This window comes from Lemur catta, chromosome 10, assembly GCF_020740605.2.
Source record: "Lemur catta isolate mLemCat1 chromosome 10, mLemCat1.pri, whole genome shotgun sequence".
NCBI classification, from domain to species: domain Eukaryota; kingdom Metazoa; phylum Chordata; class Mammalia; order Primates; family Lemuridae; genus Lemur; species Lemur catta.
The window spans coordinates 77,481,410-77,504,563 of record NC_059137.1 but is presented as its reverse complement, the minus strand read 5'-3'; the positions used below and the strand labels follow the sequence as shown (position 1 = coordinate 77,504,563).

The window sequence follows — 23,154 nt, the reverse complement described above, 5'->3', positions numbered from 1 at the left end:
TTCCATTCTTTTAGTTATTTTAAAGTTTATACTATTATTGATTATAGCCACTTTGTTGTGCTATCAAATATTGTTCATTCTAACTATCTAACAATATTTTTATACCCAATAACCATCCCCACATTTCTCCCCACCCCCTGCTACCATTCCCAGCCTCTGAAAACCAGCATTGTACTTTCTGTCTCCATGAGCTCAATTGTTTTTAATATTTAGCTCCAACACATGAGTGAGAACATGTGAGATTTGTCTTTCTGTGCTTGGCTTATTTCACTTAACATAATGTTCTCCAGTTCCATCCATGTTGTTGCAAATGCCAGGATTTCATTCTTTTTTGTGGTTGTATAATATTCCATTGTGTATATGTACCACAATTTTTTATCCATCCATGGGTTGATGAACTCTTAGGTTGATTCCAAATCTTGTTTACTGTGAGTAGAGCTGCAATAAACATGAGAGTGCAGATATATTTTCTTTTTTTTTTAAGGGGTCATGCTAATCTTTTCTGTATTGTTCCAATTTTAGTACATGTGCTGCCAAAGTGAGCACGAGAGTGCAGATACCTTTTCAATATGCTTTCTTTTGGATATATATTAATACCTGGCAGTGCTAGTTCTATTTTTAGTTTTTGAGGAACCTCCATACTGTTTTCCATAGTGGTTGCACTAATTTATATTCCCACCAACAGTGTATGATGAGGGTTCCCCTTTCTCCACATCCTCACCAGCATTTGTTATTATCTGTCTTTTTGATAAAAGCCATTTCTACTGAGGTGAGATGATATCTCATTGTAGTGTTGATTTGCATGTCTCTGATGACTAATGATGTTGAGCATTTTTTCACATACCTGCTGGCCATTTGTTTGTTTTCTTTTGAGATATGTCTATTCAGATCTTTTGCCCATTTTTAAAATTGGATTATTTGATTTTTTTCCTAATGAGTTGTTGGAGCTCCTTATATATTTTAGTTATTAATCCCTTGTCAGATGGGTAGTTTGCAAATATTTTCTCCCATTCTGTGGGTTGTCTCTTCACTTTGTTGATTGTTTCCTTTGCTGTGCAGGAGATTTTTAACTCAATATGATCCCATTTGTCCAATTTTGCTTTGGTTGCCTGTGCTTTAGGGGTATTACTCAAGAAGTCCTTGCCCAGACCAATGTCCTGAAGCATTTCCCCAATGTTTTCTTTCAGTAGTTTCATTGTTTCAGATATTAGAGTTAAGTCTTTAAACCATTTGGATTTGATTTTTGTATATGTCAGGAGATAAGGTTCTAGTTTCATTCTTTTGCATATGAATATCCAGTTTTCTTGGCACCATTTATTGAAGAGACTGTCCTTTCCCCACTGTATGTGGGGTATTTCGTTGATTATCTTGCATTTTATAATATTCCACATGGTTGTTGTTTCAAAGGCTCAGTTTCTGGTTTGGCTTAAAATTCCAGTGCCTTTCCCATGTAGAGAAATTTCTTCTTTGGTTATCTTGACTTCTGATACATGTTTTCATGCTATTTTTCCCCAGCTCCCTGCACAAGCTGTTTACATAGATATTTTCCCAACAAAGATATTTTTATTTGGTGGTTGTTGTTGATATCTGTTAAGACAGTAACATTTTCAGTACATTCCACTTGACCAGTTTTTTTTTTTTGCCTGTTTTGTTCCCCACCAACATCTAGAATGGTGTCTAGCACAGAGTAGGCATGTTATAAATAGGTGTCAGATGAATGTGGAATGAAATTATTTTCTCTGTACAAATATTTGCAGTCTCTTACAAAAGTATCTTCACAAAGTCTTCCCCATGAGGTATTGAATAGAAGACAAACACCAGATTTAGTTGTGGCAACTCTTTGGGTCCTATTTGGGGTGTTGCTTTCTATTAATAGGTCCACAGAAAGCCAATTACTGAGACAACGAGGATTGCCAAGGAAGAAAGGATTTATTGCACAGGACTCATCAACTGGGAGATGGGAGGTATGGACTGCCTCAAATCCGCCTCCAACCACCAGAGTCAGGGGTTTTTCTGGAGGTGAAATGAATAATGCATTACATGTTTAGAGTGGGGTGCAGGGCACGCAAGTGCAGTGAAAATCATGGTAGTACATACATCCCATGGTCAAAAAAATGGCAGATAATTCCCTTCCTGGGTGGGATTTTAGTAGTATAATGAGCTAGAGGTTAATATTGGTCATTCTTTTAGCCTTGTGTAGAGGTGGGATGCGGGGAATAGGCAGCTCAGTGGGTCCTTGGGCATGACCTTTGGTGGGTTGTTGCTTATCTTGTCTTCTCTGGACAAACAGATGGTGTAAGGCTTTGTACTTATCTTATGGTTACAGGGAGGTTCTGCTGTTTCTGGGAAAGAAACTTAAAGGAATGCATCAGTACAACAGAAAATTACAAAGTTTGGTCAGCAAATCTTGCTGAGTCTGCTAAGCTCTTTGTCTCTGTATCTTTTTTTCTGCCTACTTTGAAACTTCAGTTGCTAAGTTACTGGTGTTGAGATAAAACTCACTGTCTATGGTATCACCAATTCAAGGCCACTTAGAGCAGCCAGCTCTAGCCACAGTGAAAACACTGAAAACTTGTTTGAAACATAAGGGAACTAAAAACACTATTAAAAAAACATTTTCTTGCTTATGCAGCCAGTTACAGAGAGTTCCTCATCTCTGCTCTGGGATGTCAGCTTTCTGCACTAGGCCTCTTCCACCCTGGGCAGGTGCTCTTGGGCCCAGGGGATGCGTATCTGGCAGAATTGCCCCTGCCTAAGCAATTGTCCCTAGAGATTAATAATAAGAGGCTAATGTGTAAGTCCCAGAGTTAATTTATGGATTTGTGATTTACAATCCAACTCATCCCATTTCAGGTTCTAGAAACCTAAGAAAACAAATTATCAATCAGAAGATTGCTTGAAAAACATGGATTTAGAGTGAAAAAGAATTGAATGGATTCAGCAGACATTTATCATAAACTGTGAAAGAATCTAAGGAACCATTACCGTTACTCTGTTGAGTTCACTGTTTTCTATCACAGGAATCATGGTAGACTTGTGGATTTATAGCTGGGTAATGCCTGTTCATATCTTTCTCTGTTTTTTTCCTATTGGCTCATTTCTTTTTTCCTCACTGAATTATGAAAACCTCTTTGTATATTTGTTTGCAATTTCCCCCAGTTTGTCTTTTATTACTTTATTTGTGTATTTTCTTTCTGCCCAGAAGTTCAAGATTTTTACTTAGCATGATTTCTAAAATAATTTTTTTTCAAGGGAAGCTAGAAGTCATGGTATTTTTTATAGAATGCACTGAAATATGTTGACATTTATTTCTGTCATGTCAACTAGGAATAATTTTACCAGAGAAAAAATGTTTTATCTGAAAAAATACATTATTAAAATGTGTTATCTGTTTATTCTTTGAATCATTTACTGGTGATGCTCATTTGCAGACAAGGTTTTCAGGTGTCAAAAAATTTAGAGTATGTGTGAGAAAAACAAAACTTACTATTACTCTGTGGATTGGTAAAATATGAATTGTCATTGTATGATTTTAGTGCAAAATATGTTGATCCATCTCATAGAAAAATGAGTGTTCCCTGCGAACATAGCTTGCAAACCCCTATATCATATTTCTCAATCTTCTTCCCTTTGTAGGCCCTTCATACAAAAGTTTGAAGAAATGTGAACCAACATCTTTCAGTTAATTAAAAAACATATTTTGTCACAAATTTTAAAATAATAAAAATAAATCCAAATCTTTAAAAATTGATCCTAAACATGATAATGGTTTCATATTGGTGGGAGGGATGATATTGTTTGAAATCATTCACACATACAACTTGATAAAAAGCTTAAATTACAGTGGAGTTTCCACACTTGGTTGTTTTATTTCCTTAGACTTGACTTCTATTAATTTAGAGAATACAAATTCACAATGATAAGTCATTAGGAATTGCAGCAAGTGCTGAGGAGCTGCCAGGTGGTGCTGGATTTTACAGAAATGATGGACAGAGCTCTTTGGTGACCGTTCAGTGCTCCGTGAGATAGATGCTAACCCAACCAGCAGGTCACACAGATGTTGTGATGATGGAGAAGGATTCTTGCTTCAATCTGGCTTCAGTCAGCCCTGGAAAGTCATTCCTCATGTTCTGTTTTAAGCCTTTGCGTATGGTATAAAAATATGCCCAACAACATGTCGTTGATTTTATTCTTGAACAGATGAAAATCATCAACCATTGCAAAAGATCCAGGTCCACAGTCAGTGGTTTGCATAATGGCCCATTCTTCTTAAGATGCCTGATGCCCTTTTTTCCTATTAAAACATGAGAAACTTTGGCCCTGAAGGAATAGGTAAGACAATTCATTCGAGAACCATTAAGCAGGGCCATTGAAACAATATAAACCATCTTTACTCTATATTATTGGGACCATAGAGTGATACTTTTTTGAAAAGAAATATCAATTTTTATGCTTGAGATAATTCAGAAACTGTATAATAAAACAAAAAATCATTTTTTGATGTCTATTTAATGGACTTAGGGCCTCATCCTTAGTATAAGATAATCTAAAAAACTAAACCAACAAGAGACAAAAACAAATTTTCCAAATTATACATTTTTGTAAACTGAATTACAACTTCTCTCAAAATTATATTCCAAATTTTGATAGAGGAGTTATTAATGCATCAGACACTATCTCTTCTCTGGAGACATACCACTTAAACTTTTTGAGGATACTTGCCCTATCTTACGCTGTGGTTGACGTAAAGATGAAAGCATTTGTAAATTCAAAAAGCTATAGAAGTTCTGGCAGCATATAATAGTTGATATGAATTAAGAAGATAGTTGTTCAATTTTTAAGTCTGTTCCTATCTAGCTACTATTTTAGGTATTATTATACTGTATTAATAGTAACATGCAAGTGAGGTATATGTACAACTAAATTAAACAACAAAATCTTTGAGGTATATGTACAACTTTTAAAAATGTAATGACTATTAGGAATGTAATAGAATGTCTGTGAAAATCAATGGTTTTTAATATTCCATTTCAAATTTCTGAGATCTATGTAAAAAGTATTTGATCACATTTTTCTCTGAAATGGCAAACTAGCAGACCACCTGTGTATGTAGACACTATTTGTAGGATACAGCCCCACATTGATGGAATCTATCCCCACTGTGGGTATAAACTGAGAAAGCCTCTTAACTACCATGGTTGTAGAACTCCGCAGCCTGCTGGTCTTGCACACGACAATTTCAACGCTTCTGAGAGCCTCTGGTTCATCTTCTGTCCATTCAACAGTGTTGGATGTCTGGAATCAGAAGTATATCTTTTTTTTTTTTGAGACAGAGTCTCGCTCTGTTGCCTGGGCTAGAGTGAGTGCTGTGGCGTCAGCCTAGCTCACAGCAACCTCAGACTCCTGGGCTCAAGTGATCCTACTGCCTCAGCCTCCCGAGTAGCTGGGACTACAGGCATGTGCCACCATGCCCGGCTACCTTTTTCTATATATATTTAGTTGTCTATATAATTTCTTTCTATTTTTAGTAGAGACAGGGTCTCACTCTTGCTCAGGCTGGTCTCGAACTCTTGAGCTCAAATGATCCACCCGCCTGGGCCTCCCAAGTGCTAGGATTACAGGCGTGAGCCACCGTGCCCGGCCCAGGAGTATATCTTATTCATGATAATTTTAAGAGAGGGAAAAATAAGATGAAAGTCAAAGGTTTCCCCAAGGTCACAGAGCAAGTGTGATCACCATCTGATCACTTAGTTCCTACACTTCTGTGTGTAGCGATATATTAATATGTTGCGTGGAACAAACCATTCTTTACTTTTTAATTTCACAGAAAACTCACTTTATTTTGTGCAGTCTTTCTTGATTTTGTTTCTTGAGTTAACTCCAGCTTTTTTCATATGACATTAAAACTAGACGTCTGAACCAAACTTATCACTGTTTTAACTTTATACGAAAGCTCCAAAAACCTTGGAATGGGAACCTCCCATTAGCGTGGCCTTTAAGCTGGGAGGGGAAGGAAAAGTCACGCAGCCACGACTGAATAAAAGGGAATGAAACATGACTCATCTGACAAGACTGTGGCCTCCAGTGAACTGGAAAAGCGTTGACTCACTAACCTATATTCCTCTCTGCTTACACTATTAACCTGCTCTAGTGACACAGTACAGTAAGTAACCTGGATCCTTAATGTAAAACACTTCTGCTAAAATTTTTGTTTCTTTAGTTGCATGTGGGAGGTACATTGTCATAAGCAGATAGGAACAAGGAGGTAGATGTTGAGAGAGAAGTCAAAAGAAATAAAATGTGGTTCTGATTCCTTATTCAAGGAGAGAACAGTTAAAATTTTTTGGTAATCCTACTTAGGGAAAAGGAAACCTTAGAAGAATTATCATCCAAGTGAAAGGATCTCTTTGTTCGAATCTTAAATACTTATTGACCTCCAAGCTAGGTGACGAATTTCTTTTCATCATCACTGGTTGGATGTGAAATACTCCCTCTCTCTCCTGAATGGCTGGGATGGGGATGGGACAGATGTCACATGAAGCCACCAACTCCTTTCAACCTGACAGCAGGGTGGACACAGGGGAACACTGTGAAAAGATAAGCTTGTCTTTCTCACCTTTACTTTTTAAAAATGTTGTGGTAAAATACTTGTAATGTGAAATTTACCATCTTAATCATTTTTAAGAGCATAGTTCAGTATGTTAAGGACATTCACATTGTTGTACAACCGATCTCCAGAACTTTTTTATCTTGCAAAACCGAAACTCCCCACCCACTAAACAATAATGCTCCATTTGTCCCTCCTCCCAACTCCTGGCAACCACCATTCTACTTTCTGTTTCTATGAATTGGACTACTTGAGATACGTCAAATAAGTAGACTCATACAGTATTTGCTCTTTTGTGACTGGCTCATTTCACTTAGCATAATGTCCTCAGGGTTCATCCATGCTGTAGAATGTGTCAGAATTTCCTTCCTTTTTAAGGCTGAATAATATTCCACCATGTGTATGCACCACGTTTTGTTTATTAGTTCATCTGTTGGTATATACTTGACTTGCATCCACCTCTTGGCTATTGTAAATAATGCTGCTAGAAATGTGGGTGTGCAAACATCTCCTTGAGACCCTGCTTTCAATTCTTCCGGGTCTATACCCAGATGTGGGATTGCTGGATCATATGGTAATTTTATTTTTAGTTTTCTGAAGAGCTGCCATACTGTTTTCCATAGCAGTTACACCATTTTACATTCCCACTAAGAGGGCGCAAGAGTTCCAATTCTCTATATCCTTGCCAACACTTGTTATTTTCTGTTTTTTTTTTAAATAGTCTCCATTCTAATGAGTGTAAGGTGACATCTCATTGTGGCTTTGATTTGCATTTCTCTAATGCTTAGTGATGTTGAGCATCTTGTCATATGCCTGTTGGCTACATGTATATCATCTTTGGAGTAATATCTACTCAGCCTTTACTTTTTTGCACTCTTTCTCCATCTCAGTGGACTGCCTCCCTCATCCATATCCCTCCGTATTTATTTATGCCTCATCTAGATCCTAAAAGAGGAGTTGTGGCAGCTGCCAAGGATACATACAAGAAAATGAAAGAGTTGAGGAAGTGAAACAAGATAAGGTAAACGCAAAGCGGCTTCTCAGAAGAGCACAGCCATTCCTGTTGCTGCAGACAGAGACAGGTTTTCCCAACAGGAGCTTGAGCAGGGGACACTGTGAGATGTTGAGGACAGCATCTATCCTTTATCACAGATGATTTGATAACAATGTTCATATGGCTCTGTCTTCAGCATCCCTCAAGCAGCAGGCAGTGACAGCAGGCCCAGTGGAATTTCACTGAAGATAATCTGCCAAGGGGCTAAACCCATGTGTCCCCTGGTCCCTGCTCTGGGGGTGTGGCTTGATCTGGAGGTCAGGCTGCATGTGGAGGAGTGGACGAATGGCAGGACCTCCATGAAGAACACATCTTACTTCCAGGGGCTAAGATTGCAGCCTCAGCCTTTGAAGTATGTTCTCAAGCAAACACCTTGAGGGGAGTGCAATATGACTGGTTAAGAGCAGATACAGAGTGCACACCCCATATCTTCTTAACCAAAATAAGACACTTTGACAGGCATCTGCTTTCCTGGCTTGGGCTCCTGGGTTCCTGTAAGAGCAGAGCTTGTGTCTGGGCTTGAGTGTGAGCAGTGGATTTGGGAATGTGATCCCTGGAGCATAGGTGGAGGAATGAGGAGGACAGGAGTGGGGAGTGAGTGCCAGTGCACGCTGCCTTATCTAGTCAGTCAACACCACTGGCCGAGGCTGTGGACGGTGTCCCAGAACTGTCCCCAGGAAACACACTGGGCTTTGGCTCCAGTTCCGCATTGGTCAAGGGTTGTTCCAAGGGTGTCAACTCCTTCACACTTCAGGGCTGCGTGTGTGAGTGTCCAGTGGCTGCCAACCTGCAGCATCAGCAGAGGACCCCTGGGGTGGGGAGTGAGAGGCTCCAGGCCTGGGGAGGCCAGGGACTGTCAGGTGCACCTGCACAAAGCTGGTTAGAGTTTGCACTGAGCTGTTGACCCAGAGGTAAGGCCAAGAGGACATGAAGCTTGCATGTTGGGTTGGGTCCACATCAATGACTTCATTTAACTTAATGACTTCTTCCAAGGCCCTGTCTGCAAATACAGTTGCACTCTTGGGGCACAGGGTGGGGGCTAGGACTTCAATATATAAATGTTGGGGGGACACAATTTAGCCTATAGTGGTTACTAAGAGAGGTTGTTAAAATTTCCAACTTTGTAGATTTGTCTTTCTTTTTAGTTTGGTCAGCTTTTGCTTTATATAATTTGAAGCTGTCATATGAAGGGCATACAAATTTCAGATTTAAAAAATCTTCCTGTTGAAATTCTTTTATTTTTATGAAAATTGCCTCTTTATCTCTCATTTGCCATTTGAGATATTCACTATCTTTTTCTACAGGAACCAACATCAAATATTTGTTTTTCCTGATTATACTGTATACTCATAAACTTAAAAAATATTAGATAATTTACTTGTGTTGAATTTCTGTATCATTTGGGATTACATTTGTATGCATGTATCAGAAAAACCAAAAACAACAGTAGCTTAAAAAGGTTGGAAGTTTATTTCTCACTCATAAAAGAAATATGGATGTAGGCAGTTTGGCTGGATGGTAGTTTCAGAGACTGTCTCTTTACCTCTCTGCATAGCACAGGCTCCACAGCCCAAAAGCGCTGCCTGGAGCTCCAGCCATCATGTCTGCATTCCAGGCAGCAGAAAGGAGAAGGAGAAGAGGATGTAAGCCCACTTCTGCTTTCATGCCATTGGTCAAAATTTAGATGTGTAGCCACACCCAACCTCAAAGGATCCTAGGAAATGTAATCTTTATTTATAGTTGCAATGTGCCCAGGTAAAAATTGAGATTCTGTGAATAGAGAGGAAGAAAGGATGACTGTCAGAGTAGGCAAATAACAGTTTCTATTACTGTGTTACATTTAGAATTTCTTCCAAGACTGTTCCCTTTCTCCCTGGGTTCTTTCGGTCATTAGGTCTTCGGTCCTGAACGTTTGCCTTGGTGTATCAGGGAAACACCTCATTGCTCCACTTTGTGTCCAGCGAGGCTGCCCTGCGGCTGAGGCAGCCCAAGGCTGCCCTGCAGGTTTCCTGACTCACTCACAATCCTCGTGGGGGGGATCAACAGGCCACCTGCCACCCCCCATGAGGGTTACAACCCAGACATAGGAGGACCTAGGGAGTTGCCAGTCCCCGAGAGGCTCCAAATGAGAAAAGCAGATGTTCCTGGGGTTTTAACGAGGCTCTAGTTTGAGAAACCACAGACATAAGTGCAAGGCGAATTGAAATGCTTTATTCTTGTTCCCAGGCAGCGCCTGTCTTTCAGCATCTCACTGTGAGTCTTTATTCATTTAATTCAATAATAGAAGTCTTAATACAATGATAAGAGCTACCACTTACCGCATGGCACGTTGCTCGTACTATCCTTGCCCCGTTTCACAGATCAGACGACTGATGCTGCCTTCCCGAGGTCCCACAGCCACCAAGTGGCGGAGTCTGGCCTGGAACCCAGGCATTCTGGCTCCTGCGCAGGTGCCCGTATCCCCTGAGAGGAGCACTAGCCCTCCCTCACATTGCTTCTTGAGGGAAATCACAAGAGGATGGGACGATGTGAAAAGCAAAGTGAAACTTGCTTGAAATCTCACAAGACACTGGTTTCAGGACACGTGACTTTCTGCCCAGGGCAGGGTCCGCTGTGGAGGAAGTTGAGCAATTGAGAGGGGAGGTGAGAGATGGGACGGGAATGGCTGCACCCCCTTTGCTGGTCTTCCTAACTCTAAACTCACCGGGGACGAGAGAGTGAAGACTGGGAAGGAGGCTGGCTGGATGTGGAGAAGGTGCAGGATAGAGGAGTTAAGGACACGACTCCCAGGTTTCTGGTTTAAGAAGCCAGGTGAGTGGAGATGCTGTTGGCTGAGGCGAGGACGGGCAGGGGAGGAGGGTGATGACTGGTAGGAGGGTGATGACCAGGATCACAGTCAAAGGAGACGAAGGAGGCAGGCCAGGGAGGTGGGAGAAAAACCAGGCTGATGCAGGTTCAGGGAAGACAAAGTTTCAAGGGAGCCATCGACTATGGAATGCTCCAGAGAGCAACAAGTGAAGTGTGTCCAACGGATTGGGTAGCATAATTTGATTTATACTTTGAGAAGAATGGTAAACATGTGCTTTCCTTTTGGAAAAAAATAGAACAGAAATGTATCCAGTATATTACTGTGAGAAAATTGGAGGGGAAAAAAAAAAAAAAAAAAAAGCCTTTGCATTTTACAGTTGCTGATGGTATCTCTGGAAAGGACCTCTACTCCTCCCTCTGGTGGCAGGAATGGGGCATGACTGGTTTTGTGTTTAAGGAGAGTCAAGTGTGTGTGTGGAGATACATATATTAAATTTATAAGGTTGAAATTTTCCAAAATGAAATTTAGCCAATGTGTTATCTTTTGGAGAAGAATGTTTTTTACAAGGACAAATTTGTGTGCAGAAAAGGCGGTACAAATAGGAAAGAATAGTTTCATGAATGTGAATTCTTAAAAATAGAAGAGATTTGAAAGCTACAGAATTACATAGAATGGAAAGTAATGACTATTGGCTCTGGAAATGATTTCTAAGTCATGGTTAGTGAGGATCATAGCTATCATCTGAAAAGGACTTGGTGTGTAGTGGAATAAGTTTAGTTTTTAAACCATACTGGTTCGTTATGAGCCAGATGTGTTCCATGTTCCAGAGGCTACACAGGCTATCTAACTCAACTGCAATGTTGCTTACAATTTGAAATTGATTTTCTGGATCTGTTTGAGAAATTTGCTCAGCTGCATCACTACCTGATCTCAAATCTAGGTCAAAAATGAAATTTCAGTTTGAGAGCCGACTCACTGACATCATAAAATAATGTTTGGAACTTCTCCAAATTCTAATTCCAGGGCCTTGAAGTAAAAATATAGCGTCTCACCAATATTTCATTTTTCTTCTTAATTCACATTAAACGTATTATCAAGGACATTCAATGTGAATAGATTTCTTTGTGTTTTTTCTTGTTTAGGTGAACAGATTCAACTCTGGAGAGTTTTGTACTCACCTAAGATTGCAGTGAGAGTGCACTGTCACACGCGAAAGTTGGTGACTTGCATGTGTTCCAGTATAAGGGGTGTTACCACCTTTTCCCATCCTGAAAATTTAAAATAATAGGAAAACTCTTTATTAAAATATCCAAGCTAAAACAAATGCTAAATTCCTTAATAAAGCAAGTTTAAGAGCAAATAAACTCTAAATCCCATTCCCTAAATGGTATCACTTTGATGAACTGAACTTAAAGAAGTGGCAGTTCTCTTGAAGATCCACTGGATATCTTTTCACTAAAACTGAATTCTGGAATTCTTTCGGTCTCAAATTTTTCTGATCAGAGTGTTATCTCAAGAGTTGATTAAGATATTGCTTTTTATTATTTGTAACAGTTTTTTTTTGTTGTTGTTGAGACAGAATCTCGCTCTGTTGCCCGGGCTAGAGTGAGTGCTGTGGCATCAGCCTAGCTCACAGCAACCTCAAACTCCTGGGCTTAAGCGATCCTCCTGCCTCAGCCTCCCGAGTAGCTGGGACTACAGGCATGCACCACCATGCCCGGCTAATTTTTTGTATATATATATTTTTAGTTGGCCAGATAATTTGTTTCTATTTTTTTTTTTTTTTAGTAGAGACGGGGTCTCGCTCAGGCTGGTCTCGAACTCCTGACCTTGAGCAATCCGCCCGCCTCGGCCTCTCAGAGTGCTAGGATTACAGGTGTAAGCCACCGCGTCCGGCCTATTATTTGTAACAGTTTTATTGAGATATAATTCACATACCATACAATTAAAAGTGTATAATTCAAGAGTTTTTGTATATTCACAGAATTGTGCAACCGTCCCCACAGTCAAGTTTGGGACACTTTCATCACCTCCAAAATGAAACGCTGTGCCCATCAGCAGTCACTCCCCACTTCTTGCCATCCACTCTGCCACCTGTTCTGGACATTTCATACAAATGGATTCATATAATATGGGGTTTTGGGGATTCGTTTCTTTCACTTAGCACAATATTTTCAAGGATCATTTATGTTATAACATATATACACACCATTATTTTTTATTGCCAAATATCCTGTTGTATGAATATACCACATTTTATTCATTCATTCATCAATTGATGAATATTTGGGTTGTTTCCATTTTTTGGGCCATTTTGAATGGTTCTATGCATGTTTGTGTCCAAATTTTTGTGTGGACATGTGTTTTCATTTTTGTTGGATATACACCTAGGACTATAATTGCTGAATCACATGGCAACTCTATGTTTAACCTTTTGAAGAACTGCCAAACTGTTTCCCAAAGCAGCTGCACCATTTCACATTCCCATCAACTGTGTATGAGGGTTCCGACTACTCCACATCCTCGCCAACACTTATTATTGTATGTCTGATTATAGCCATCCCAGTGGGTGTGAAGTGGATCTTGTTTTGATTTGCATTTTTCTAATAATTAGTGATATTGAGCATCTTTTCATGTGTTTATTGGCTATTTGTATATCTTTGGAAAACTGTGTATTCAGATCCTTTGCCCATTTTTTAATTGGGTTATTTGTCTTTTTATTATTGAGTTGTAAGTGTTCTTTATATATTCTGCATACAATTCCTTTATCAGACATATAATTTACAAAATTTTCTCCCATTCTAGGGGTTATGTTTTCACTTCTTCATGGTGCCCATTAAAGCATAAAAATTAATATTTTTTAAGATTTAAAAGTTTATTTTACTTATTTAATATTTTAATCTTCAAAAATTAACTTTTAGTATACAAATTTCAAACACAAGAGACAATATAATGAATCCCCTTGTTTCTAGCACCCAGCCTCAGCAATTTGCCATTCTTGTTTTATCCATCCCTACTCTCCACAATGCTTTTATTTTTCATTTTGCTTTGTTTTATTCTGAAGTTTTTTTGCATTAAAAATTAATTTTATTTTTAATTGACAAATCACAATTGTACACATCTATGGGGTATATTGTGATATTTTGATCTGTGTATACAATGGAGAATGATTAAATCAAGCTAGTTAACATAACTATCACCTTACTTGATATTTTCTTGTGGTGATAGATTTGAAATTTTTTCTCTTAGTTACTTTGAAATATATAATATATTATTATTGACTATAGTCACCCGGCTGTGCAATAAATCTCAAAACTTATTCCTCCTGTCTAGCTGAAACTTTGTACCCTTTGACTAGTAACTCTCCATTCCTTTGCTCCTCCTCTGCCCCCAGGCTTTGGTCATCATTCTACTTTCTACTTTTATGAATTTAACATTTTTTAGATTCTACAAATAAGTGAAATAATGTGGTATTTGTCTTTCTGTGCCTGGCTTATCTCACTTAGCTTAATGTCCTCTAAATTCATCCATGTTGTCCCAAGTGACAGAATTTCCTTCTATTTTAAGGTTGATTAGTATTCTATTGTGTACATGTGCCACATTATTTTTATTCATTCATCTGTTGATGAACACTTAGATTGATTCCATATCTTGGCCACTGTGAATAATGCTGCAATGAACATCAAAATGCAGATATCCCTTTGACATATTGACTTCAATTCCTTTGGGTGTATGCCCAGAAGTGGAATTGCTGCATCATATGGGAGTTCTATTTTTAGTTGTTTCAGGAACCTCCATACCATTGTCCATAATGTCTGTACCAATTTACATTGCCACCAACGGTATACAAGTGTTCTCTTCTCAGCATCTTCACCAACACTTATCTTTTTGTTTTTTGATAAAAGACAGAGGTGGTATTTCATTGTGGTTTTAATTTTCATTTCCCTGATGATTAGTGATGCTGAGCATTTTTCCATGACCTGGTTGGCCATTAGTATGTCTTTTTTCATGAAGTGTCTGTTCTGGTTCTCTGCCTATTTTTTAATTGGGTTATTTGTCTTCTTGTTATTGAGTCATTTGAGTTCCTTATATATTTTGAATATTAACCTCTTATGGGATGTGTGGTTTGCAAATATTTTCTCCTACTTTGTGGGTTGACTCTTCACTTTGTTAATTGTTTCTTTTGCTGTGCAGAAGCTTATTAGTTTGATGAAATTACATTTGTTCATTTTTGGTTTTGTTGCCTAAACTTTCAGGGTCATAGCCAAAGAATTATTGCCCAGACCAATGTTGTGGAGATTTTCACCTATGTTTTTTTCTAGTAGTTTTACAGTTTCAGGTTTTATGTTTAAGTCTTTAATTCATTTTGAGATGTTTTGTTCATGGTATAATATAAGGGCTTAATTTTATTCTTCTGCATGTGGATAACCAGTTTTCCCAGCATGATTTATTGAAGAGGCTTCCTTTTTCTATTGTGTGTTCTTGGCACCTTTGTCATAAATCAATTGACTGTAAATGCGTGGTTTTATTTCTGGTCATTCTATTCTGTTCCATTGGTTGGTGTCTCTGCTTTTATGCCAGTACCATGCTATTTTGATTATAATAGCCTTACAGTGTATCTTGAAATCAGAGAATGTGATGCCTCCAGCTTTGTTCAAGATTGTTTTGGCTATTTGGAGTCTTTTTTGGTGTCATATAAATTTAAGGATTTTTTTTTGTATTTTTCTGAAAACTGACGTTGTACTTTTAATAGAGATTGTATTGAATCTGTAGATAACTTTTAGGAGTATGAACCTGTGATATCTTTCAATTTATTTGCATTTTCTTCTATTCTTTCATCAGTGTTTTATAGTTTTATAGCATATAGGTCTTTCATCTCCTTGGTTAAATTTTATACCTAAATATTTTATCTTTTTCTTGTTGCTGTTATAAATGGGATTGTTTTCTTTTTGGATAGTTCATTATTAGTGTTTAGAAATTCTACTGATTTTTGTATGTTAATTTTGTATCCTGCAGCCTTACTGAATTTATTTATTAGTTCTAACAGTGTTTTGGTGGGGGCTTTAGGGTTTTCTTTATATAAGATCATATCATCATCAAACAGAGGCAACTTTACTTATTCCTTTCCTATTAGGATGCCTTTTAATTCTTTCTCTTTCTTAATTGCTGTGGCTAGGACTTCCAGTACTATGTTGAAAAGAGCTGGTGAGTGTGGGCATTCTTGTCTTGCCCCTAACCTTAGAGGAAAAGCTTTCAACTTTTCACTGTTGAATATTATGTGAGCTATGGGTTTTTAATATATGGTCTTTATTGTGTTCAGGTACATTCCCTCTATGCCTAATCTGTTAAGAGTATTTATCACGAAAATGTGTTGACTTTTGTCCAATGCTTTTTCTGCATTTATTGAGATGATTATATGATTTTTATTCTTCATTTTGTAAATGTGGTATATGACATTTACATATTTGTGTATGTGGAACCATCTCTACATTCCAGGGATAAATACCACTTGATCATGGTGAATGGGTCTTTTGATGTGTTGTTGAATTTGGCTTGCTAGTATTTTGTTGAAGATTTTGGTATCTATATTCATCAGGGATATTGGTCTGCAGTTTTCTTTTCCCATAGTATCCTTGTGTGGCTTTGGTATCAAGGTAGTGTTGGCTTCATAAAATGAGTTTGGAGCTATTCCATCTACTTCAATTTTATGGAAGAGTTTGAGAAGGATTGGTATTAGTTCTTCTTTAAAAGTTTGGTAGAATTTAGCTGTGAAGCTATCTGGTCCTGGGCTTTTCTATGATGGAAGACTTTATTACTGAGTCAATCTCCTCACTCATTATTTCTTTCTGTTCATAATTTTTATTTCTTCATGATTCAGTCTTGGTAGGTGGTTTGTGTCTGGGAATTTATCTATTTTTCTAGATTATCCAATTTGTTGGTTTATAATTGTTCATAGCAATTTCTTATGATCTTTTCCATTTCTTTGCTATTTGTTATAATAGTTCCTTATTCATTTCTGATTTTATTTATTCAAGTTGTTTCCCTTTTTTTCCCCTAGGTAGTCTAGCTAAAGGTTTGTCGATTTTATCTTTTCAAAAAACCAACTCTTAGTTTCACTGATTTTTTTCCTATTGTTTTTCTAGTCTCTATTTCACTTATTTATGTTCTGATCTTTGTTATTTCCTTCCTTCAGCCCACTGTGGGCTTAGTTCACTCTTTTTCTAATTCCTTGAAATGTAATGTTATATTGTTTATTTGAGAGCCTTCTTCTTTTTTGATATTGGCATTTGTTGCTAAAAAAGCAATCAAAGTCAATTTATGTTTTTCCCTCTTTTTTGCTTATGCTTTTTGTGTCATATCCAAGAAGGTTTTGCCTAACCCAGGGTCACAAGGATTTATACTTATGTTTTCTTCTAAGAGTTTTGTAGTTTAAGCTTTTGTATTTAAGTCTATGAATTCATTTGGAGGTTTTGGGTACAGTATGAGGAATGGGTCCAACTTTATTCTTTTGTATGTAGATATCTAACTATCACAGCATCATTTGTTGATAGGACTATTCTTTCTCTCATCTAATTGTCTTGACATCCTGTTGAAATCAACTGACCATAAATGTGAAGGTTTATGTGTGAACTCTGATTCTATTCCATTGATTTATATGTCTACCCTTATGCAAATACCACACTCTTTTGTTTCATGTTGCTTTTTTGAAATTGGAAAGTGTGAGTCCTCCAACTTTATTTGCAAGATGATTTCGGCTGCTCTGGGTCCTTTATGTTTCCATATGAATTTTAGGATTATCTTGCCAATTTCTGAAAAAAAAAAAAGAAGCCAAGTGTGTTTTTATAGGGATTGTACTAAATCTGTAGGTCAATTTGGGGAGTACTGTCATCTTAATAATTTTCTTCTGATTCATCAACATGGGATGAGATGTCTTTCTATTCACTTAGGTCTTTAATTTCTTTCAACAATGTTTTTTACTTTTAGGAGTTTCCACTTGTTTTAAAAAAATTATTCCTGGGCCGGGCACGGTGGCTCACGCCTGTAATCCTAGCCCTTTGGGAGGCCGAGGCGGGTGGATCGCTCGAGGTCAGGAGTTCGAGAGCAGCCTGAGCAAGAGCGAGACCCCCGTCTCTACTAAAAATAGAAAGAAATTATCTGGCCAACTAAAATATATATAGAAAAAATTAGCCGGGCATGGTGGTGCATGCCTGTAGTCCCAGCTACTCGGGAGGCTGAGGCAATAGGATCGCTTAAGCCCAGGAGTTTGAGGTTGCTGTGAGCTAGGCTGACACCACGGCACTCACTCCAGCCCGGGCAACATAGTGAGACTCTGTCTCAAAAAAAAAAAAAAAAGAAAAATTATTCCTAAGTATTTTATGTTTTGATACTATTGTAAATGGAATTATTTTCTTAAATTTTCAGATTATTCTTTGCTAGTGCAGAGAAATACAACTGATTTTTGTATATTGAGCATATTTTGTATATTGATCACCTCAACCATTGCAAAAAAAAGCCTTTGACAAACTCTAACACTTTTTCATAATAAAAACACTCATCAGGTGAGGCTGTATGGGCCTTTTCTTTGTTGGAAGCTTAAAAATTACCATAATAATTCAATCTCTTTACTTGTTATAAGTTTATTCAGATTTTTCTATTTCTTCTTGAGTTGGTTTCAGCAGTTTGCATCTTTTTAGACATTTATTTCATCTAAATAAATGCTCAATATACAATATATATGCAGCAACCCTGCTGAACTCACTTATTAGTTCTAATAGCTTTTTAGTAGATTCATTAGGATTTTCTAAATATAAAATCATGTCAAGATAGAGATAGTTTTACTTTCTCCTTTCTAATCTGCGTGCCCTTTATTTCTTTTTCTTGCCTAATTGCCTTGGCTGTAATCTCCTGTATAATGTTAAATAGAAGTGGTGAGAATGGACATCTTTATTATTGATCTTGGGAGAGAACATTTAAACTTTTACTATTAAGTATGATTTTAGTTGTGGTTTTTTGGTAGATACCTTTTATCAGGTAGAGGAACTTCTCTTTTTTCTTAGTTTGCTGAGTATTTTTATTATGAAAAAATGTTAGAGTTTGTCAAGTGCTTTTCTTTTTGCAGCTATTGAGGTAATCATGTGGCTTTGTCCTTTATTCTGTTGATATGGTATATTACATTAACTGAATTTTGGCTGTAAAACCAATCTTGCACTCTTAGGATTAATTCTATTTGGTCACGGTGACCAATCCTTTTTATATGTTGCTGTATTCGGTTTGCTAGTATTTTTTTCAGGAATTTTATGTCTATAATTATAAGAAATATTGGTCTGTAATGTTTTTCTTATGATGTTTTTATATGGCTTTGATATCAGGGTAATGCTGGCCCCATAGAAGAAGTTGGAAATTATTCCCTCCTCTTCTATTTTTTGGAAGAGAATTGGCATTAATTCTTACTTAAATGTTTGGAAGAATTCATCAGGTGAAGCTATATGGGCCTATGCTTTTCTTTGTAGGAAGTTTTAAAATTACTATAATGATTCAGTCTCTTTACTTGTTATAAGTTTATTCAGATTTTTCTATATTTCTTCTTGAGTCAGTTTCAGCAGTTTGTATCTTTTCAGAAATTTATTTCATCTAAATTATCTATATTTTTGGCATACAGTTTTATGTGTTTATTGACCAAGTATATCCCTCCTTTATCCAAGATTTGTCCCACCTCCATTCTCTGCAGTTATAGTGGCAGAATTCCCTAGACACATTTATAAGGACTGAGCTGAGCTTCGTAACTACCCTTAGTTGATCCATCTGACCAATGGTGGGTTGAGAAAGAGCTGTTTTCCCTCCAGTCACATTGCACAGTAATACATAAACTCTGAAGCTCTTGGCAGTCACATTTGCCATTGTGTTGCCTGAAAAACAGAGGAAACCATTCTGCAGCAAGAGGTATTAGTGAAGCTGACTGGAGGAGTACATACAGGAGGCAGAGGTTTGATTAGGATTAAACTTCTGGTTTTAGTCCATTATTGAAATTGCGTTGCATCCCTGCCAATAATTTCTTACTCTTGCAGCCTTGTTTTGTAAGTCCTTTGAGAGGACACCTTTCAGGTACAACTAGTGGAATCTTGACTAGCAGAGAACTTGTTTCTGGGGAGCAGGCATTGTAAGTAACAGAACTCAAGGGACAGTTTCCACCACAGGCAGCAGGCGGCAGTCTGTGTTCTCAGAGCAGTGCTGCAGTCAGGGCTGAGCTTCCGTCCCAGGGGCCTGGACGAAAGAAGACACAGAATGACAGAACAAGGATGTAACAATGAGAAACATCCTTCCTGTTAGTAACCAGCGAAATGAGGCTGCTTAGGGCCAGAAAATCACCTTGTCTGGCTAGATAATAACAGCTGCATTTTCTGTCATACCTCATTTCTAAAACTACGATTAAGGTTCTTATTGGGAAGATGAAGGATCTGGAAATTAGAAAAGAGAAGTCTTGGAGGACCTGGGTTCCTCAAAGCCCCTTTTTCTAGGTCCTGCATTGGACCAAAGGATGTACCTTCCTGGATCAAGGTAGAGCCTGAGGTATCAGACAGTATTCCAATGTAGTTTGAGGGGAAAGCCACCTTTTTACCCTACCCCACATTACAGATTCCCATATGTGGCTCCCAACCGAGGTCCTTCAATCAATACAAAAGGGATGGGAAGATTCCTCAGTGTTTCTGCTAAGAAATAAAAGCTACATGGACATGACCCTGGCCCTGGAGCACCATTTAGCAGACGTAGGACTTCAGCAGGGGTGTAAAGATTTGTGTCATTGAGTATTATGAAACAAAGTTCTCCAGAATGGAACTTATCAGAGGCCCATGAAATACAGCAGTCATTTTGTGTACCTTATTATTGCTAATAAAAAGAATAAGATAAATATTTTGGGCCAGTGCCCAATTGGAGAATTTTTTTTTTGTAGTTATCTTGTTTTTCCTCCACCTTTGTATATTGTTGGTTACATTTATCATTGTGTCTACCAGTTGCAAAATCAGAAAGGGCCATATCTGGAGCAGATTGGGCAGATTGCACTAAAGAAGCAATGGACATTACCTACAGATCCTGAGTGAAGAACAGTGGTTCTGTGAAATCTCTCAGTGCAGTAGCTGGGTGTGACTTTGCCTGCCATTGGGGAGAAGATAGTTGTATTATGTTAGGTAAGGTGAGTTTTGGAATTTTATGTACAGTGGAAGAGGGTGTATTTGTTGGGTATAAAAGGGAAAGAATGTATTAGACACCTACTGGAGTGATAGCCCTGCTATTTTTGAGAATGGCTTCTTTTTTTATCCTCATACTTAAACAGTGGTGAAACTCTCAGCTACCAAGTTTTGAAACATAATAAAGCTCTTTGGCCACTTTTGATTGATTCAGAGGTGCCCATCTGACCCAAACTTGGCCAAAATCCCTTCCTTAGACCCTTTCACTATTTCATCTGTTCAATAACAGATGTCTGACTGAAGTTGGGAATGCTGTGTACTGGAGGGGTGGGGGTGGAGAGAGAGAGAGAGAGAGAGGGATACGGGGGTGGGGGGGAGAGAGAGACACACACACATGCACACTAGTTGTGTTCAGGTCTCTTCTGGGGCCCCACTGTTTCCTGACCTTGGGTACTGTGATCCAGTCCTTATAAACAGGTCTCCCTCCTTGCTTTAGTTAATTTTAGCAAGATTCTGATATTTATAACCAAAGGAATAGTAACTAATGCAGTCTGTTAAAGAGACTAACATCCTATTTGTCACATTTATGGTCATATTTTTAATATAACGATTTGTTATGCAAACAAAATCATGGAAATAGCATTTTAGCCTTCAAGAACTATAATTTCTCCTCCTCCACCATCTTCTCCTCATCCTCCTCTTTCTTCTTTTCTGCATCTTCTTCCTTTTTTTTGTACTCTTGGAGCCTAGAACAATGATGGACATCAATAGAAGCCCAATTAATGTTTAATGACCTGAATTGAGCACAAATAAAAAGGAAAGTAAGAAAGAAATCCCCCCACAATCCCACCTCTAAGTCAATAAAACCATTTTCATTTCTCCCCGGACCCATATTTGTCCACATTCTTTTATCATTTTTATTTAACTGCAATCCCAGGATAGACCTGGTTTTGTAGTCTACCTTTTTTCAATAACAATGTATTATAAATAAGTTTTCCTGATGTTGGCAGCCTTCAAAATTGCAATTATTGTTGCTTCAATAATAGGAAAAGATAAATTTAGAAACTATGTTTACTGAATATTTCATAAGGCAAAACAGAAGTGGAAAGTGCTTCCATCATAGTCAACAAGCCAAATCTCCTGCTCCTCTCCTGCTGCGAAACCACAACCTGCTCATGCTCAGCTCTGCTCTTACTCCACGCCTGTTCCTGAGCTGCTGACCAAGGCTGGAGGAAACACAGCCGTACACCGACTGCTCTCACTTTCAGTGCCTGATCATTAACCCCACCAAGACCCGTCGTGCTGTACTGCAAGCATTCTGTGCTTCCCTAATCTATCCACTCTCCCGCCCTCCTCAGTGAGTGTTTCATCCTTTAACCTCCAAACTCTGACATCACCTTCCCCAGCCTCTACCTCAGCTGAAGACTTTGGGTTTTCTTTCACTGAAATGAGAGGCAATGAGAGCAAACTTCACACAACCCTGGTACCACCTCTCCTCATCTACCTCCTTTTGTTCTGATAGACTCTGCCTTTCCTCCTGTTGCTGTGAGTGAGCAGAACGTGGTCCTCTTTCAGGGCTGCCCTTTCTCGGCACTGAGTCCATCCTCTCTCAAGGATCATGCTCCAGCAATTCCCTGCTATTTCCACTACCCTCATATCTTGCAACACTATTCTTTTCCTCTGTACTGGACTCTTCTCATTAGACTACAAATGTGCTGTTACTTCTTTTGACCCATTTCAAACTCTATCTGCTTCATTTCATGTCCTCCTTTGCAAGCAAAATTCCTTGAGTCCAGTGGTTCTCAAAGTGTGGTATAATGACCAGCAGCATCGGCATCACCTGGGAGCTTGTTACAAATGGGGATTCTTGGGCCTTTCTTCAAATCTACTGAATCAAAAATTCTGAGGGTGGGGCTCAGCTGTTGAGCTTTAACAAGCCCATGTGTGATTATGATGAATACTAAATACATTGTTTAGATATAGTTGCTGACTCTAATTTCTGTTCTCTCTTTCTCTTTGAAGCACATTTCAGCCATGCTTTAGGTTCCCCCATTCCACAGAAACTGCTCTATCAAAGTCAAGAATGATCTCCATTAGTGGGACCAGGTTTCTCATTGTCAGATAGGAAAGTTACAGATAAGCAAGATAGGAAGGCTAGAATGAACCCTGCAGTATTAGATTAAAGTTGGAGATATCAGTATGAACTTACGTTTAGTTGAATATATGCAGAAATGCATATATGGATAGATGCAAAAACAATTATACAGATGTGTCTGCACATGGGTGAGTCTACGTACATCCATCTTCCAGCTCTGTCTACTGAGAGGGCCCAGCAGCAATGTCAGCCCGGTAGCAATGAGCACACCCAGTGCCCAGATTTTGGTTTCTACTATCATTCTTCAATAAAAGGAACCAAGGTCTTTTGGAGAAATGTCTGATTTAGGGCTGGGGTGGCGAAAATATCAGACGAGCTGGAACGTCTTATAGTACCAGAAAGTAA

The 23,154-nt window shown here is 38.3% G+C and overlaps 1 protein-coding gene, 1 long non-coding RNA gene and 1 other non-coding gene across 3 annotated transcripts in view; 1 reads left to right on the top strand and 2 right to left on the bottom strand.

Annotated features, from left to right (window-relative positions):
• Positions 1 to 443: 443 nt before the first annotated feature.
• On the bottom strand, positions 444 to 546 carry LOC123646749. The gene has a single exon (XR_006738005.1). It is a non-coding gene; the product is annotated as a U6 spliceosomal RNA (small nuclear RNA).
• Positions 547 to 9,112: 8,566 nt separating this feature from the next.
• On the bottom strand, positions 9,113 to 10,038 carry LOC123645761. The gene is made up of 2 exons (XR_006737692.1): positions 9,980 to 10,038; positions 9,113 to 9,431 (listed from the first exon to the last, which is right to left on the bottom strand). It is a non-coding gene; the product is annotated as an uncharacterized LOC123645761 (long non-coding RNA).
• A 237-nt stretch (positions 10,039 to 10,275) lies between these two features.
• The window catches only part of FRMD3 (FERM domain containing 3), a 286,342-nt gene continuing 273,463 nt past the window's right edge, over positions 10,276 to 23,154 (top strand). Inside the window, exon 1 of the mRNA XM_045562210.1 lies at positions 10,276 to 10,472. The gene's annotated coding sequence lies outside the window, so the exon portion shown is untranslated. The remainder of the gene's footprint in view (positions 10,473 to 23,154) is intronic.